We start from the raw sequence: 18257 nt of genomic DNA, 5'->3' as shown, positions 1-18257 counted from the left end.
TTGGCTAGAGATGTAGCCAGTTCTGGAGCACAAGTCTTCAGCACTACAGCCGGGATGTTGTCGTGGCCCACAGCCTTTGCTGTATCCAGTGTACTCAGCCGTTTCTTGATATCACGTGGAGTGAATCGAATTGGCTGAAGACTGGCTTCTGTGATGGTGGGGATATCGGGAGGTGGCCGAAATGGATCATCCACTCGGCACTTCTGGCTGAAGATGGTTCCAAACGCTTCAGCCTTGTCTTTTGCACTCACGTGCTGGACTCCGCCATCATTGAGAATGGGGATGTTTGCAGAGCCTCCTCCTCCCGTTAGTTGTTTAATTGTCCACCACCATTAATGACTGGATGTGGCAGGACTGCAGAGCTTTGATCTGATCCGTTGGTTGTGGAATCGCTTAGCTCTGTCTATAGCATGTTGCTTCCGCTGTTTAGCGTGCATGTAGTTCTGAGTTGTCGGTTCACCAGGTTGGCACCTCATTTTTAGGTACGCCTGGTGCTGCTCCTGGCATGCTCTTCTACACTCCTCATTGAACCAAGGTTGATCCCCTGGCTTGTTGGTAATGGTAGAGTGAGGAATATGCTGTTCAATTGTCTAAGTTTTAAGGTAACTTTGTCTAACCTATAGCCCATCCCCCACCACTGCACTAACCTGCTGAGCTTAAGACTGTCCTACTGGTCCTACTGATTTTTCAGCTCTATTTTGCTACAGTTTGGTTCCTGGCCAGAAATTCACTCTGCTGGGCCGTCGTCCATTTCTCCGCCACTTCTGGATCTTATAGTGACCTCCAACTTCACCACCGTTTTTCTGCCCTGCGATCGATTCTGCACACCTCCTAGCTCTTCATTTCCACAGAAATACCTCCAGCAGTGCGTCCTCTGATACCCTACCCTTCAAATAGCTTCTGGACTCACGCATCACCCAAACCTGTCTCCGAACCTTGACATCAGTTTGTTGTTGCTCCAAGCTGACTCCACCCTATTTTCGTCAACTTTATCCCACCACAGGACCCCTGACTTTAACTTTGGACTCCCTCCTATTGTCTCCTCTCTATTCTCTGTTTATTATCAGGACATATCTATCCCAATTTTGCTATGTAACCACACCTATGTAACTTGGGTTTCCCTGTGTCCATTCAGGTGCGCGTTTTGGCTGCTGCTCCAGACCCGAGCCCATCGCTTCTATTTCCCCTTTTTCTTCTTTTGTCTTTACCCCTCCTAGGCCCCTCTTTCCTGCCGTTATGCCTCCTTTCACTTCTCTCCTCTCAGGTACGCTGCCCCCCTCCCAAATACCTGCCCTAACCCTTCAGCACTCCTTGAAATTCCTACTCTCCTGCCGCCGTCCCAGGCTTGACTCTCTTTTAGATAGGCCTACAGCTTCCCACTGTGCCTCTCTTGGCATCCTCCAAATGGCCCATCGAGGCACTTGTCGCTTCCTCCCTATAAGCAGCAACCCCAACTGCCCCATCCTACTCTCTCACCGATTTCCCTGCCCAGCACGCTGAGGGCTAGTCTTGCCAATCTCCTTCCCATCCCACTCACCCCTTGCAGCGCTGACCCTGTGGACTCTGCCAGTGGTTCAGTTATCACCGCCCCTCTCCGCACCTCCCTCCAGAATGTTCATTCACTTATGAACAAGGCTTTTGCCATCCATGAGCTTATTGCGGATGATTGCATTGACACCATGGCCTTGACGGAAACCTGGCTGACAGGGGATGATAAATTGCCTCTTAATGAAGCCTCGCCACCTGGCTATATCTTCCACCACTTGCCCTGCCCAGACTGCTGCAGTGTTGGTGTGGCCCTTATCACCAAATCACATCTTGGTCTGTCCCCCTATTCCTCTGACACCTTCTCTTCCTTTCAGCACCTCACCTTGTTTCACTCCTCTCACCTCTCCTTTAAAATCCTTGAATACTACTGCCCACCAAAGCACCACGCCAAGTTTCTCACCGAGATATCTTCACTGCTTTCCTCCCTCAGCCTCTACTCCAAGCGACTTCTCATCCTCAGTGAACTCAACCTCCATTTCAACTCATCATGTTCTCTCTCCTTCAAGTTCACTGCCCTCCTATCCTCCCTTAATCTCTCCCTCCATATAAACTCCCCTACCCATATTCAAGGCCAACCCTTTGGCCTTGCCATTTCATATGGCCTCTCTACTCCCATCGTGTCAACCATGGAGAAGGCCATCTCCGATCATTTTCTTGTATCCCTCTCCACTCAAATCCTCCTGCCCTCTTCCAACCCCACTTCCTCCTGTGTCCGCCCCTGGAAAAAACTCTCCCCCAAGTCACTTACAACTGCACTTCCAAATTCCCAACTGTCTAGCCTTTGGCCTTACATTCACCATGATATTTCTGTAGCTACCGACCTGCTCAATCAAACCCCCACCCCCACCTTTGATGCCCTTGTCCCCATTAAAACCATTAATCTCTCTCACCCTGTTGTTCCCCCTGGTATGGCCCTCATCTCTGCTCCCTTAATTCCAGGGAAACAGACTTGAATGTTTGTGACAGACAACCGGTTTAGCATTCATCGCCAGATCTGGTTGGACCACATAAAGCACTATCGGGTCCTGCTCTCCTCTGCTAAAACTGCTAACTATTCCAGAATCACCCTGGAATGCAAAGATAATCCCCGGCATCTCTTCTGCACTACAAATAGTCTTCTTAATCCCCTCTCTTCTGCCTCCTCCACTCTCACCTCCAACAACAAGTGCGAGGAGCTCATCGACTTCTTTGTCACTAAGATTGAGACCATCCATTCAGCTGCATCTGCCGCTTCCTCCCCTTCCCACAGCCCACTAAGCCAAACTTCCCCTAAGGCTCCCCCCTGCCCTAGCACTGAACTCACATCTTTCTCTAGTTTCTCTCCTATCTACCCTTATGCCCTCTCTGAACTCACCTTGACCAAGAGACCCACCTCCTGCTCCCTTGACCCTATTCCCACCAAACTGCTGACCACTCAACTTCCCTTCCTGACCCCCATGTTAGCTGATATTGTTAACGATTCCCTCTCCTCAGGTACTGTCCCCCTCCCCTTCAAATCTGCCATCATCACCAACCTCCTCAGTAAACCTACCCTTGATCCCTCTGTCCTTGAAAACTACTGCCCCATTTCCAACTTCCCTTTCCTCTCCAAAGTCCTTGAACATGTTGTCGTATCCCAAATCTGTGCCCATCTTTCCCGCAACTCCATTTTTGAATCCCGCCAATCAGGTTTCCGCCCCTGCCACAATAGGGAAACGGCTTTTATCAAAGTCACAAATTACATCATATATGACTGTGACTGTGGTAAACTATCCCTCCTCATCCTTCTCGACCTGCCTGCAACCTTTGACACAGTTGACCACACAATCCTCCTCCAACGTCTCTCCTCTATCGTCCAGCTAGGTGGGACAGTGCTCGCCTGGTTCCATTCTTATCTACCCAGTTGAAGCCAGAGAATCACCTGCAATGGCTTCTCTTCCCGCTCCCACATCGTTACCTCTGGAGTCCCCCAAGGATCCATCCTTGGCCCCCTCCTATTTCTCATCTACATGCTGCCCATCGGCGACATCAGATTCCACATGTATGCTGACGACACCCAGCTCTACCTCACCACCACCTCTCTCGACGCCTCCACTGTCCCTCATTTGTCACACTGCTTGTCCGATGATATTGGAAATACCAAAGCCATTGTCTTTGGTCCCCGCCGCAGACTACGTTCCCTAGCCATCGACTCCCTCTCTCTGGCCACTGATTGAGGCTGAACCAGATCATTCAGAACCTTGGCTTCCTATCTGACCCTGAAATGAGTTTCCATCCACATATCTGCTCCATCACCAAGACCACCTACTTCCACCTCCATAACATTGCCCGTCTCTGCCCCTGCCTCAGCTTATCTGCTGCTGAAACCCTCATCCATGCTTTTGTTACCTCTAGACTCGATTATTCCAATTCTGTCCTAGCTGGCTTCCCATCTTCCACTCTCCATAAACTTGAGCTTATCCAAAACTCTGCTGCCTGTATCCTAACTCACACCTAGCCCTGTTCACCCAACCCCCCTGTGCTCGCTGACCTACATTGGATCCTGGTCCGGGAACACCTTGATTTTAAAATTCTCATCCTTGTTTTCAAATCCCTCCATGACCTCACCCCTCCCTACCTCTGTAACCTCCTCCAGCCCTACCACCCTCCGAGATCTCTGTGCTCCTCCAATTCGTGCCTCTTGCGCATCCTCGATTTGAATCACTCCACCATTGGCGGCCGTGCCTTCAGCTGCCTAGGCCCTAAGCTCTGGAATTCCCTCCCTACACCTCTCTGCCTCTCTACCTCTCTCTCCTCCTTTAAGGTGCTCCTTAAATCCTAACTCTTTGACCAAGCCATTGGTCACCTGTTCTAATATCTCCTTATGCGACTCAATGTCAAATTTTGTTTGAAAACACTCCTGTGCAGCGCCTTGGGATGTTTTACTACGTTAAAGGTACTATATGAATGCAAGTTGTTGATGTTGTTGTTGATGCATTCTTCTACTTGATGATACTGAAAAAAAGAGGAACAGACGCAAAAGTGTCCGTTTCACCAAACCTGCCATGATTGTCACTCGTGCTGCCTGGATGGAATTTGTACTGGCATTGAATGCCAACTCCCTGAATCCCAATACTGCGGAACAGCAATGCAAGAAGTTCAAGACCTGACCAGGGCTGGCAACGTAACATGCTGATGACACTCTTTCTTTCTTGTTTGACCACTCTGGGCACCGGTACACTCCTCACCCTCTTAAACTAATACTTACAGAACTAACTCTTCACACTGCACTCCAGTTAAGGGCGGCTAACTCCCCATCAAAACCAGCTCCCCTAACACACAAGAACTGCCCTGCATAACTAAAAAACACCTTCCTCCATCCTCATACATCCACATCTCTTATTTCACCACTCCCATGCCACTTGGCACACATTCCTCAAGTGTCAATCCGACCCTCATTTACTTATCTGTTTGCAGGAGAAATTGCCGCACAATGCCTGCAAAGGCAGCCCACTGAAGGGAGCATACCAACTTTTAAACCTTTCACCCCTTTGAAGGACAAGGCCTTGCAGCTCGTGAACACTCATTTGGCTCTTGCCATGGGAGATGGCAAGGTCAGTGGCATTTTGACAGCACCACGTTATTAACTGATCACCTACACTATTGTCCTGATAGCCCTGTGAAGAACCGCACAGACACACAACCTTGCACCTGCTTTGTCTGTCTTCTTAATCCCGAGGAGATAATGTTCACATATTCTTACTTTCTGCCATCCTTGCCTGCAGATTCATCACAGCAACAGCAGACAAAGCTGGAGGAATATGTTGATGATGATGATTAGGAAGAGGGGAGCAAGAGAACGAGGAAAACCTGGGCAGTTTGTGCTTTCTTGTCCCATATTGGGGTAAATGAGGAGGAGAACTTGGGGAGTTTGTGCTTCCTTGTACCACATGGTGATGATAATGAGGAGGAGGAGGATGAAGTCAATGGAAATAAAAATCGGGAGAGATGTAAATCACACTGCCAACTCACTATCACCCATTTTACACTATTGCACAAAGTCAAGATCTACCCCCATTCTATGTTCTATGGTGACCCTGGTAGATACATGCAATAATTACACCTGTGCTCGGCGGGTGTACAGTTTTGTCAAAGAGGTTTATGAGTCAGGACTGCAGAGGATAGTCTTGGTCTCCTAGGAGCCAATCTTGCACATTTTTTTTGGGTCAAATAATGGGGACACAGTGGATTGCCTTAAAAGGAAGGCATCGGATCTGCATCCTGAGGAACAGACATTCACCTGCAGGATTTTGTGCAGTTGGTCACAGAGATTCATGAATGCACAGCTTTTCTGTGCAGAAGCACATAGGGCCACGTTGGTGCAATCGATTATGCTAATTTATATGGTGTTAAATGGTGTTCTTCTGGTGTAAAGGGCAGGAAATGGCATGGACATCTAAATGATATCACTTCCACTTGATTGTCCTATTATAACAAAGCTCCTGCCTCCTTCAGGTGCAAGCTTCCTGAGACTGACATTAACCCTACTGGAAATATGCATCAGGTACATTATATATCTCCGTCCATATTGATGTGTGCTATTTTAACAAAGTCATTAACTTGTTTATTTTAAAAGGGTTATTGCCTTTATTAAATTAATGGACAGGGGAGCTTCATACCAAACGGTTAACATTAGTAACATTTGTTACTTATATCGCTTAACTCAATTTCAATGACCAGCATATAAGCAGCAAAAATCATATATACTTCCTTCTATAAAGTTTCAGTTATGAATTCTGCCAACTTTATTTCCAGTCAAAACAAGGTGCTTTTTCATTTGCTCCTTCACAGCCTCTTACTTGGTTCAATCCAGACAAAGTTGTAAATACTTTAGCAAAAAATGTTCTTCTTGCCTCAGGATATCTAGACGTTCCAAATAAACCAGGTTGAAAATATTTGTTCTAGGTTTCAGCAATTTTCTTTTTTCCCCTAGACTGTGAGTGTTGGCAGGCTATTTGAATGTGGAGGGCATCACAGCCAAGACCTATCCTGTCCACATCCGATATAGGCACAAGTTCCAGTGAAGGTTGCTGGACTGTAATCAGGAACAGGAAGCCTGGTTGATTCTTTACCCCTCCCTAGCCTAGGTTTGCTGAAATCAATTGCAGCACCCCAACTGCTGGCCCAGCTGATAACGATGATGTGGAGATGCCGGTGATGGACTGGGGTTGACAATTGTAAACAATTTTACAACACCAAGTTATAGTCCAGCAATTTTATTTTAAATTCACAAGCTTTCGGAGATTTTCTCCTTCCTCAGGCAAATGTTTCAAGATCTCCTTGAAGCCTACGCATTTATACATATTGAACAATAATAAATGGTGTTTACAGACTGCCTCTGCAACTGCCCGTTGCCAAGGCAATCACCGTGTTCAGACAGAGAGGTGTTACCTGCAGAACCTCCGAATACACATTCAATAAAAAAACAAACAGGGAAAAAAAAACAGAGAAAAAAAAACACAGAGAGAGGCAGAAACATCCGGAAGGCAGAGAGAGCCAGCAAATGACCCATTATATTAAAAACAGATAACATTTGTTCGCTGGTGGGGTAACGTGTAGCGTGACATGAACCCAAGATCCCGGTTGAGGCCGTCCTCATGGGTGCGGAACTTGGCTATCAATTTCTGCTCGACGATTTTGCGTTGTCGTGTGTCTCGAAGGCCGCCTTGGAGTACGCTTACCCGAAGGTCGGTGGATGAATGTCCATGACTGCTGAAGTGTTCCCCGACTGGGAGGGAACCATGTTCTCCGCAGCCTTCAACATGTCATCAATGAGGACAAACACCTCGCTATGGCCATCCCCACACCTCCACTACTCGCCTTTAAACAGCCACCCAACCTCAAACAGACCATCGTTCGCAGCAAACTACCTAGCTTTCAAGAGAACAGCGTCCACGACGCCACACAACCCTGCCACGGTAACCTCTGCAAGACATGCCAGATCATCGACACAGATACCACCATCACACGAGATGACACCACCCACCAGGTGCATGGTTCATACTCCTGTGACTCAGCCAACGTTGTCTACCTCATACGTTGCAGGAAAGGATGCCCCAGAGCATGGTACATTGGCGAGACCATGCAGACGCTGCGACAACGGATGAACGGACACCGCGCAACAATCGCCAAACAGGAGGGTTCCCTCCCAGTCGGGGAACACTTCAGCAGTCATGGACATTCATCCACCGACCTTCGGGTAAGCGTACTCCAAGGCGGCCTTCGAGACACACGACAACGCAAAATCGTCGAGCAGAAATTGATAGCCAAGTTCCGCACCCATGAGGACGGCCTCAACCGGGATCTTGGGTTCATGTCACGCTACACGTTACCCCACCAGCGAACAAATGTTATCTGTTTTTAATATAATGGGTCATTTGCTGGCTCTCTCTGCCTTCCGGATGTTTCTGCCTCTCTCTGTGTTTTTTTTTCTCTGTTTTTTTTTCCCTGTTTGTTTTTTTATTGAATGTGTATTCGGAGGTTCTGCAGGTAACACCTCTCTGTCTGAACACGGTGATTGCCTTGGCAACGGGCAGTTGCAGAGGCAGTCTGTAAACACCATTTATTATTGTTCAATATGTATAAATGCGTAGGCTTCAAGGAGATCTTGAAACATTTGCCTGAGGAAGGAGAAAATCTCCGAAAGCTTGTGAATTTAAAATAAAATTGCTGGACTATAACTTGGTGTTGTAAAATTGTTTACAATTTCCAGCTGATAACAGCTAACACAGCACAGACCAGGCAATTAACAGACCAGCATTTAACCTGGCACGTGGGTCTCTATGGTTGAGTACCACACCCGAGAGTGCCTTTATCCCTATAAAGGGAGCATCAGTGATTAAGTCAGAGGTCAAGTAGCAGAATGGAAAGCAAGCTGGCTACAAAACAGAAAACAAAGAGTAAGGGTTAAAGGTAGTAACTCAGACTGGCAAATGATGGGAAGTGATGTTCCACAAGAATCAGTGCTGGGACCACTGTTGTTCACCATTTACATAAACGATTTGGACTCGGGAATCGGAAGTACAATTTCAAAATTTGCAGACGACATCAAATTGGGGGGTGTAGGTAAGTTTGTGGTACTACATTTTGGTAGGATGAATAAGGAGGCCATATATTTCTTGGAAAATAAGAGTCTAAATGTGATAGAGAAGCGGAGGGATCTGGGGATACTGATACACAAATCACTAAAAGTAGCGACAAGGGTTAATAAGACCATTTAAAAATCAAACAAAGCACTGGTGTTCATTTCTAGAGTGATGGAATTGAAAAGCAGGGAAGTTATGTTAAACTTGTAGAGAACCATGGTTAGACCACACTTGGAGTACTGTGAACAGTTCTGTACTCCATATTATAAAAAGGATACAGTGGCACTGGAGAAGGTGAAAAAAAGATTTACTAGGATCCATAAGACCATAAGAGATAGGAGCAGGAGTAGGCCATTCGGCCCCTCGAGCCTGCTCCGCCATTCAATGAGATCACGGCTAATCTGATTTTTACCTCAACTCCACTTTCCTGCCTTTTCCCCATATCCTTTGACTCCATTGCTGATCAAAAGTTTGTCTAACTCAGCCTTGAATGTATTCAATGACTCAGCCGCCACAGCTTTTTGGGGTAAAGAATTCCAAAGATTCACAACCCTCTGGGAGAAGAAATTCCTCCTCATTTCCGTCTTAAATGGGCGACCCCTTATTCTGAGATTATGCCCCCTAGTTTTAGATTCCCCCATGAGGGGAAACATCCTCTCAGCAGCTACCCTATTGAGTACCCTCAGAATCTTGTATGTTTCAATAAGATCTCCTCTCATTCTTCTAAACTCCAATGTGTATAGACCCAACCTGTTCAATCTTTCCTCATAAGACAACCCTTCCATACCCGGAATCAACCTAGTTAACCTTCTCTGAACTGCCTCCAATGCAAGTATGTCCTTCCTTAAATAAGGGCACCAGAACTGTACGCAGTACTCCAGGTGTGGTCTCATCAGCACCCTGTACAGTTGTAGCATGACTTCCCTGCTTTTATACTCCATCCCCTAGAAATAAAGGCCAATATTCCGTTTGCCTTCCGGATTACCTGCTGCACCTGTATGTTGACTTTTTGTGTTTCACGTACGAAGACACTCAGATCCCTCTGTACCGCAGCATTTTGTAGTATTTCTCCATTCAAATAATATTTTGCTTTTTTATTTTTCCTCCCAAAGTGGATGACTTCACATTTTCCCACATTATATTCCATCTGCCAAATTTTTGCCCATTCGCTTAACCTATCAATATCCCTTTGCAGACACTTTGTGTCCTCATCGCAACTTGTTTTTGCACCTATCTTTGTATCATCAGCAAATTTGGCCACAATACACTCTGTTCTTTCATCCAAGTCATTGATATATATTGTAAATAGTTGAGGCCCCAGCACTGAGCTCTGCAGCACCCCACTAGTTACAGATTGCTATTTTGAAAATGACCCTTTTATCCCGACTCTTTGTTTTCTGTTAGTTAGCCAATCCTCTATCCATGCCAGTATATTACCCCCAACACCATGAACTCTTATCTTGCGCAGTAATCTTTTATGTGGCACCTCATCGAATGCCTTTTGGAAATCCAAATATACTGCATCCATTGGTTCCCTTTATCCACCCTGCCTGTTACTTCCTCAAAGAACTCTAATAAATTTGTCAGACACGATTTCCCCTTCATAAAACCATGTTGACTCTCCTTGATTGTATTATGAGTCTCTAAATGTCCTGCTACTACTTCCTTAATAATGCATTCTAGCATTTTCCCAGTGACAGATGTTAGGCTAACTGGTCTATAGTTACCTGCTTTCTGTCTCACTCCTTTCTTGAATAGGGATGTTACGTTTGCGGTTTTCCAATCCGCTGGGACCTTTCCAGAGTCCAGTGAATTCTGGAAGATTACAACCAATGCATCCACTATCTCTGTAGCCATTTACTTTAAGACCCTCGGATGCAAGCCATCTGGTCCAGGGGACTTGTCAGCCTTTAGACCCATTAGTTTACCTCGTACTTTTTCTCTAGTGATAGTGATTGTTTTTAGTTCCTCCCTCCCCTTTGCCCCTTGATTTTCTACTATTATTGTTATATTATTAGTGTCTTCTACTGTGAAGACAGATACAAAATATCTGTTCAATTCCTCTGCATTTCCTTGTTTTCCATTATTATTTCCCCAGTCTCATCCTCTTAGGGACCAATGTTTACTTTAGCTCCCTCTTCCTTTTTATATACTTGTAGAAGCTTTTACTGTCAGTTTTTATATTTCTTGCTAGTTTACTCTCATAATTTATTTTCTCCCTCTTTATTATTCTTTTAGTCATCCTTTGCTGGTTTTTAAAGTTTTCCCAATCTTCGGGCTTACCAGTAATCTTTGCCAAGTTGTATGCTTTTTCTTTTAACCTGGTTACACCTTTGACTTCCTTAGTTAGCCATGGTTGGTTCACCCTTTTTGTGGAGTCTTTCCTCCTCACAGGGATATATTTTTGTTGCGAGTCATAAAATATCTTTTTAAATGTTTGCCACTGCTTATCCACCATCATACCATATAATGTGTTTACCCAGTCCACTTTAGCCAATTCCACCCTCATTCCCTTATTTAAGTTTAATACAGTAGTTTCAGACCCAAGATCCTCACTCTAAAACTGGATGTGAAATTCTATCATGTTATGATCACTGCTTCCGAAGGGATCCTTTACTTTGAGATCATTAGTTAATCCTGTTTCGTTACCCATTACCAGATCCAAAATGGCCTGTTCCCTGGTTAGTTCCCCAACGTATTGGTCTAAGAAACAGTCCCTGATACACTCTATGAACTCCTCCTCAGGGCTATTTTTGCCAATTTGATTTGTCCAATCTATGTGAAAGTTAAAATTGACCATGATTATTGCATTACCTTTTTTACAAGCCCTGCTTATTTCCTGATTAATATTTTGCCCTACTGTGTAGCTACTGTTAGGGGACCTATATACTACTCCCACCAGTGATTTATTTTCCTTGCTATTTCTTACCTCCGCCCAAATTGATTCGACATCTTGATCTTCTGAGCCAAGATCATTTCTCACTATTATACCAATTTCATCCTTTATTAACAAAGCTCCCCCACCACCTTTACCTTTTTTCCTATCCTTCCAAAATGTTAAATAACCCTGAATATTTAGCTCCCAACCTTGGTCACCTTGCAACCACGTCTCTGTAATGGCCACAAGATCATACCCATTTGTTTCTATTTGTGCCGTCAATTCATCTATCTTATTACGAATGCTGCGCGCATTCAGATAAAGAACCTTTAATTTTGTCTTTTTACCATTCTTTCCTACCCCGGCCCAATTTGCTAGTGCACTCTTATGTTTGTACGCTCTGTCCCTTCCTGACACACTCTGTTTATCATTACCCCCATCACTTTCCTGTACTACTTCCTTGTCTTTTCTCTTTATCAATCGAAACTTCGCCCCACATGAGCACCCCCCCCCCCCCTATTTAGTTTAAAGCCTTCTCTACCGCCCTAGTTATCCGGTTTGCCAGAACACTGGTCCCTGCATGGTTCAGGTGAAGCCCGTCCCAACGGAACAGGCTTCACCTGATGACACCAGAGCCCTATCAGGAAAGATTGAACAGGCTGGGTTCCTTTTTTCTAAAAAAGAGAAGATTGAGGGTTGACCTGACCTTTAAGATTATGAAAGGCTTTGATAGGGTAGTCTTAGAGAAGATGTTTCCATTTGCGGGGCAGACTAGAACTAGGGGCAATAAATATAAGATAGGCTCTAATAAATCCAATAGGGAATTCAGGAAAAATTTCTTTACCTAGAGAGTGGTTAGAATGAGGAACTCGTTCCACAAGGAGTAGTTGAGGCGACTAGCATAGATGCACTTAAGGGGAAGCCAGATAAACACATGAGGGCGAAAGGTATAGAAGGACATGTAGATGGAGTTAGATAAAGAAGGGTGGGAGGAGATTCGTGTGGAGCATAAACCCAGGCAAGGACCTGTTGGGCCAAAAGGCCTATTTCTGTGCTGTACATTCTATGTAATTCTATGTAATGTAGTATCATGCGCACCTTCTCTATTTCATCACAGTTGTTCAATTCAGGAGTTTGATCCATTGCTGCTTTGAAGTTCCTGGCTCCTCCCTGGCTTTTATTCTAGGAATAGTTTTCATTAGTTCCTGTAATTGCATTCCTGTATAGGGGATCTCTATGGTCTGTGTCACGTTCTCTGCTGTGCCAGCTGCTGTGCCCGCTGCTGCGCCTGCTGCTTCACCCTCTGGTGGCTGGACTCCGTCCTGGGCCCTAATTCTCCCGGCCTCTCATTTGATCATACGTGTGGGGGCCATTCTGGGTATCGGGTCCCTTGGACGTTGATCATGATGATGATCCTAGTCTGCATCCCTGTCCCCGTAGTGCTCTGCCCTCGCTGCCAGGTCATCCCAGTCTATACCTTCATCCCCACTATCATCTCTCCCAATTACATCATACTGACTAACAACATTTACCATTCCCTTATGGGATTTTTGTGGTTTTTTGAGCCTATCTCTTTATTCCGTTTATCGTGACAAGGCCCCTGTTGGTTCACCTCTCTTTCCTTTTCATGATGTTGACCTTTGTCTTACTGGCCGCAGTCAATTCATTGATCTTGACCGTTGCTTTCCCTAGCTTATATTTAATTTCCTCCAACTCTGCCTGTCTCTGAGTAGACTCATGTGTTTGACATGCTGCCTACATTTACATGTATGCCACTGATCCCTGCAACGTGCCTATGTATTGTTTTCTTTCATTGTCATTCTTGTTACTCTTCTCCTCATCCTTCTTTCCTTTATCGTTCAGCATTTGATTCTCAGCCTGAACTACTTGCAATTGGTCCCTTAATCTTCCCACCTCCTAAAGTTGAAACAGCAGCACACCTGCTTTCCAATCGTTACTCTTGATCTTCTTCTCTTTAGTTAACTCCTTCATTTTGTCATCAATGTCACCCAAAGTGTGACAGTTTTTAAATAATAAAGCACAAGTTCCTAATTTCTCCTGGATATACTTTGTTTTATCTACCAGAGTTTTTACTGGCTGTTTCCCATCTTCTTGCAACTATCAACCTCATCTGCTATGGTAAACACACTTGTTTTCTTTAAAAACTTATGTTTTGCAAAAACTGTGAGTTCGGGTGAGGATATAATCTCTCACCACATTAAACAACCCACCACCAAAATCGTAAGTAAACAACTCACCCCAGTACCGCCCCTGGACTCTTACACAGGTCTCTCATGACAAAAAATAAACGTGTAATTACACTGGTCTCTCACGACCAAAATGCATAATCCCCACTTTTGCTCGTTAACAGGTACAATAACCCAAATACTTACACTTCGTTCAAAACTACACCTTGCAGCCTCACGTTGGAGGGCCAAATATAAGTTCTATTTAATAGTTTGATCTCAAACTAAGAGGCTACGAGTATGTCTTGTTCCAAATATAAGATTTTATTAAGAAGTTACAATACGAGATAAGTAGTAAAAGATGTTAAAATGCAATCATAGTATCATAGTATGTTACAGCACTGAAGGAGATCATTCGGTATGATTAGTCCCGTTCCCCTGCTCTTTCCCCATAGCCCTGTAAATTTTTTCCCTTTTATTATTGAATCTGCTTCCACCAACCTTTAACTCAGTGCATTCCAGACCATAACAACTCTGCGTGAATATATGTTTCCTCATATCGCCTCTGGTTCTTTTGCCAATCACCTTAAATCTGTGTCCTCTGGTTACCGACCCTTCTGCCACTGGACCCAGTTTCTCCTTATCTACTCTATCAAAAGCACTCATGATTTTGAACACCTCTATCAAATCTCTTAATCTTCTCTGCTTTAAGGAGAACAACCCCAGCTTCTCCAGTCTCTCCAAATAACTGAAGTCCCTCGTCCCTGGTACCATTCTAATAAATCTCTCCTGCACCATCTCTAAGGCCTTGACATCCTTCCTAAAGTGTGGTGCCGAGAATTGGACACAATACTCCAGCTGAGTCCTAACCAGTGTTTGACAAAGGTTTAGCATAACTTCCTTTCTTTTGTACTCTATGCCTCTATTAATAAAGCCTAGGATTCCATATGCTTTTTTAACAGCCTTCTCAACTTGTCCTGCCACCTTCAAAGATTTCAATACATACACCCGAGGTCTCTGTTCCTGTACACCCTTTAAAATTGCACCATTTAGTTTATATAACCTCTCCTCATTCTTCCTATTGAAATGTATCATTTCACACTTCTCTGCATTAAATTTCATCTGCCATGTGTCTGCTCATTTCACCAGTCTATGTCCTCCTGAAGTCTGTTATTACCCTTCACATTGTTTACTACATTTCAGTGTTTCATGTCATGAAAACTTTGAAATTATATCCTATATGCCCAAGTTCAGGTCATTAATATACATCAAAAAGAGCAATGGTCCGAATACCGACCATTGGGGAACATCACTGTATACTTCCCTCCAGTCTGAAAAACAGCCATTCACCACTACTCTCTGCTTTATGCCCCATAGCCAATTTGTACCTACACTGCCACTGTCCCTTTAATCCCATGGGCTTTAATTTTGCTAACAAGCCTATTATGTGGTACTTTATCAAATGCCTTTTGATAGTCGATATACACAACACCCACCCTCTCCGACTTCATTAAGGAACTCAATTAAATTAATCAGACACGATTTTGCTTTAACAAATCTCTGCTGACTTTCATTTATTAGCCCATACTTTTCCAAGTGCCAATTAATTTTGTCCTGGATTATTGTATCTAAAAGTTTCCCCACCACTGATGTTACGCTGACTGGCCTGTAATTGCCAGGTTTATCCCTCTCCCTTTTTTTGAACAGGGGTGTAACATTTGCAATCCTCCAGTCCCATGGCGCCACCCCCATATCTAAGGAGGATTAGAAGATTGTGGCCAGTACCTCTGCAATTTCTACCCTTACTTCCCTCATACTCTAGGATGCATCCCATCTGGACTGGGTGACTTTTCTACTTTGAGCGCTGCCAACCTTTTGTGTACCTCCTCTTTATCTATTTTTATCCTATCCAATATCGCTACTGGATTACTGAAGGGCGCCTCCAGACTTACTCAGGTGCCTGAAACCCATCTTCAACATGTCTATGGCTTTCTCAATGTCACACCTGATGATCATGTGGCTCTGGCTGTATTGCTCTTATGCCTCATTGGTGGGGTTCCTCACAGGTGTCATGAGCTAAGTTTGCAGTGGGTATCCTTTGTCTCCAATGAGCCAATCCTTATGTCTGTCTCCTGTTTTGAAGAGGTCTGGAATATTGGACTGGCACAGTGTAAACGCATCATGACATTTGTCAGGGAATCTGGTGCACACCTGCATAAATCTCTTCTTGTGGTTGCATTGATGGAGTGAAAGTCCTATTGGTTGATGAAGACTCCTGGCTCATGTTGTGATCCTCGGATTGTGTGCAATTGATTGTGCCCTGCACCCGTGGGAAGCCAGCCAGAGAGGGGAAACCCGCTGCCCACTCATTCTGGCTATTGACGTCATGGAGGATCTTCAGGTAAGTGGACAACCTGGCAAACAGCCTATACGTCACCTGCCTTATCCACCGATTTGCAGACAACTGACACATCCTGGAGATGTCACTGGCGGTGCCCTGAAAGGGTCCAGAGGCAAAGAAATTGAGGGCAGTGGTTACTTTTACTGTGACGGGCTATATGTGGCCCCCAGGTCTAGCAGGGAACAGCTCTTCTTCAAGGAGGCTGCAGATGTCTGCGACCACCTGCCGGCTCAATCTGAGCCTGTGTGGGCTGCTTCTCAGAGAGGTCCAGGAAGCTCAGCCCCTGCCTGTATGCCCTCTCACGTGGGTAGCGCCTCCTGCGATCTCAGCCCCTCTGTTGCTCCCTTCTCTGCTGTTCTCCACTCAGCTCTTCTCTCTCCTGTTCTCTGGATCTTTGTTGTGCACTTCTCACTTGTGCACCTGCAGATCTCAACACAGCACGACTTGGCTGCCTTGGATCATCGTTTTCCTCCTCCTCAGATGTCCTCTGGAATACATCCATTGCACCCGCCAGTTTGAAAAGCTCCAAAGTTTTGCTAAAGCTGTCTCAACACAAGAACTCTCAGCCTCAACGCAAGAACTCTCAGCCAAACGTTTGCTTAAGAGAACTGAGCAACCAGCTGCAATAACTGACCTTTTATTAAGATGGGGCAACCACAGGTTTAAAAACCCAAATTAACTGCGACTGAATCTCACCCCCGTTTTGCTGGCGAGATTCAGAAGCCCCAGGAAACCGAAGCTGGAGACGTTAAGTTTGAAATTGTTTCAAAATCAATTAAAAAATACCTACCTCAACGAGATTAATTGCCCCCCTAACGACCTGCACGCCAGCAGTAATTGGGGATGTGGCATCCATGATTCGGCTGTGTGCGTGCATCCAAACGTGCCCACATTAAACCCGGAAGTGGGCACGTTAGAGCCGGGTTGCAATCGCAATCCCAAAATCTAGTATTATCAGCTCCCACCCGACTCCAACACACCCGTTCTTGGGGGTAACATGACAAAATCAGCCAAAGACGCTTTAGTCAATAAGCTTGAAACAAACTCAAATACATGCAAACAATGTCCAACGAAGACCTGTGAACAAATACTGATTCTTACAGGCTGTCTATCAATATCTACTATAAGCCCACCGAATCCCACAACTACTTTGATTACAGTTCCTCCCACCCGGCTTCCTATAAGGACTCTATTCCATTCTCCCACTTTCTTCGTCTCCATCGCATCTGTTTTGACGATGCCACCTTCTACACTATTATTTCCGATATGACTTCCTTTTCCCTCAACTGAGGATTTCCCTCCACTGTGATTGACATGGCCTTCGACCACTTCCGTCCCATTTCCCACGTTTCTGCCCTCACCCCTTCCACTTCCTCCCACAACCATGATAGGTTCCCTCTCATCCTCACCTTCCATCCACCAGCCTCCACATTCAACGAATCATCCTTCGTCATTTCTGCCACCTCCAATGGGATACCACCACTAAACACATGGTCCCCTCCCCTCCCCTTTCAACATTCTGAAGGGACCATTCCCTCCTCAATACCCTGGTCCACCCTCCCACACCAGCTCCCCTTCCCACGGCACCTTCCCATGCAAATGCAGGAGATGCAATATCTATGCTTTCACCTCATCCCTTCCTACTATCCAGGGCCCCAAACGCTCCTTCCAGGTGAAACAGCAATTTACTTGTACTTCTTTCAACTCAGTACACTGTACTCGCTGCTCGCAATGCGGTCTCCTCTACATTGGGGAGACGAAATGCAGATTGGGTGATCGCTTTGCTGAACATCTCTGTTCAGTCCGCAAGTGTGACCCTGAGCTTCCGGTCACTTGTCATTTTAATTCTCCATCCCACTCCCACTCTGACCTCTCTGTCCTCGACCTCCTACACTGTTCCAATGAAGCTCAACGGAAGCTCGAGGAAAAGCACCTCATCTTTTGATTAGACACTTTACAACCTTCTGGACTCAACACTGAGTTCAACAATTTCAGATCATTACCGCGGCTCCCATTTTTTCGGACAGCAGACGCTGGCAATGGTTCTGCTGTTGCCATTTACTGCTCCTTTAGACCCATATTTTGTTTCTTTACTCGTCCCATTACCGCCCCCTCTTGTCTTGCAGAACATTCCTTTTGTC

This window comes from Heptranchias perlo, chromosome 15 (genome assembly GCF_035084215.1).
Source record: "Heptranchias perlo isolate sHepPer1 chromosome 15, sHepPer1.hap1, whole genome shotgun sequence".
Taxonomy (NCBI): domain Eukaryota; kingdom Metazoa; phylum Chordata; class Chondrichthyes; order Hexanchiformes; family Hexanchidae; genus Heptranchias; species Heptranchias perlo.
This window is presented reverse-complemented; position numbering follows the sequence as displayed.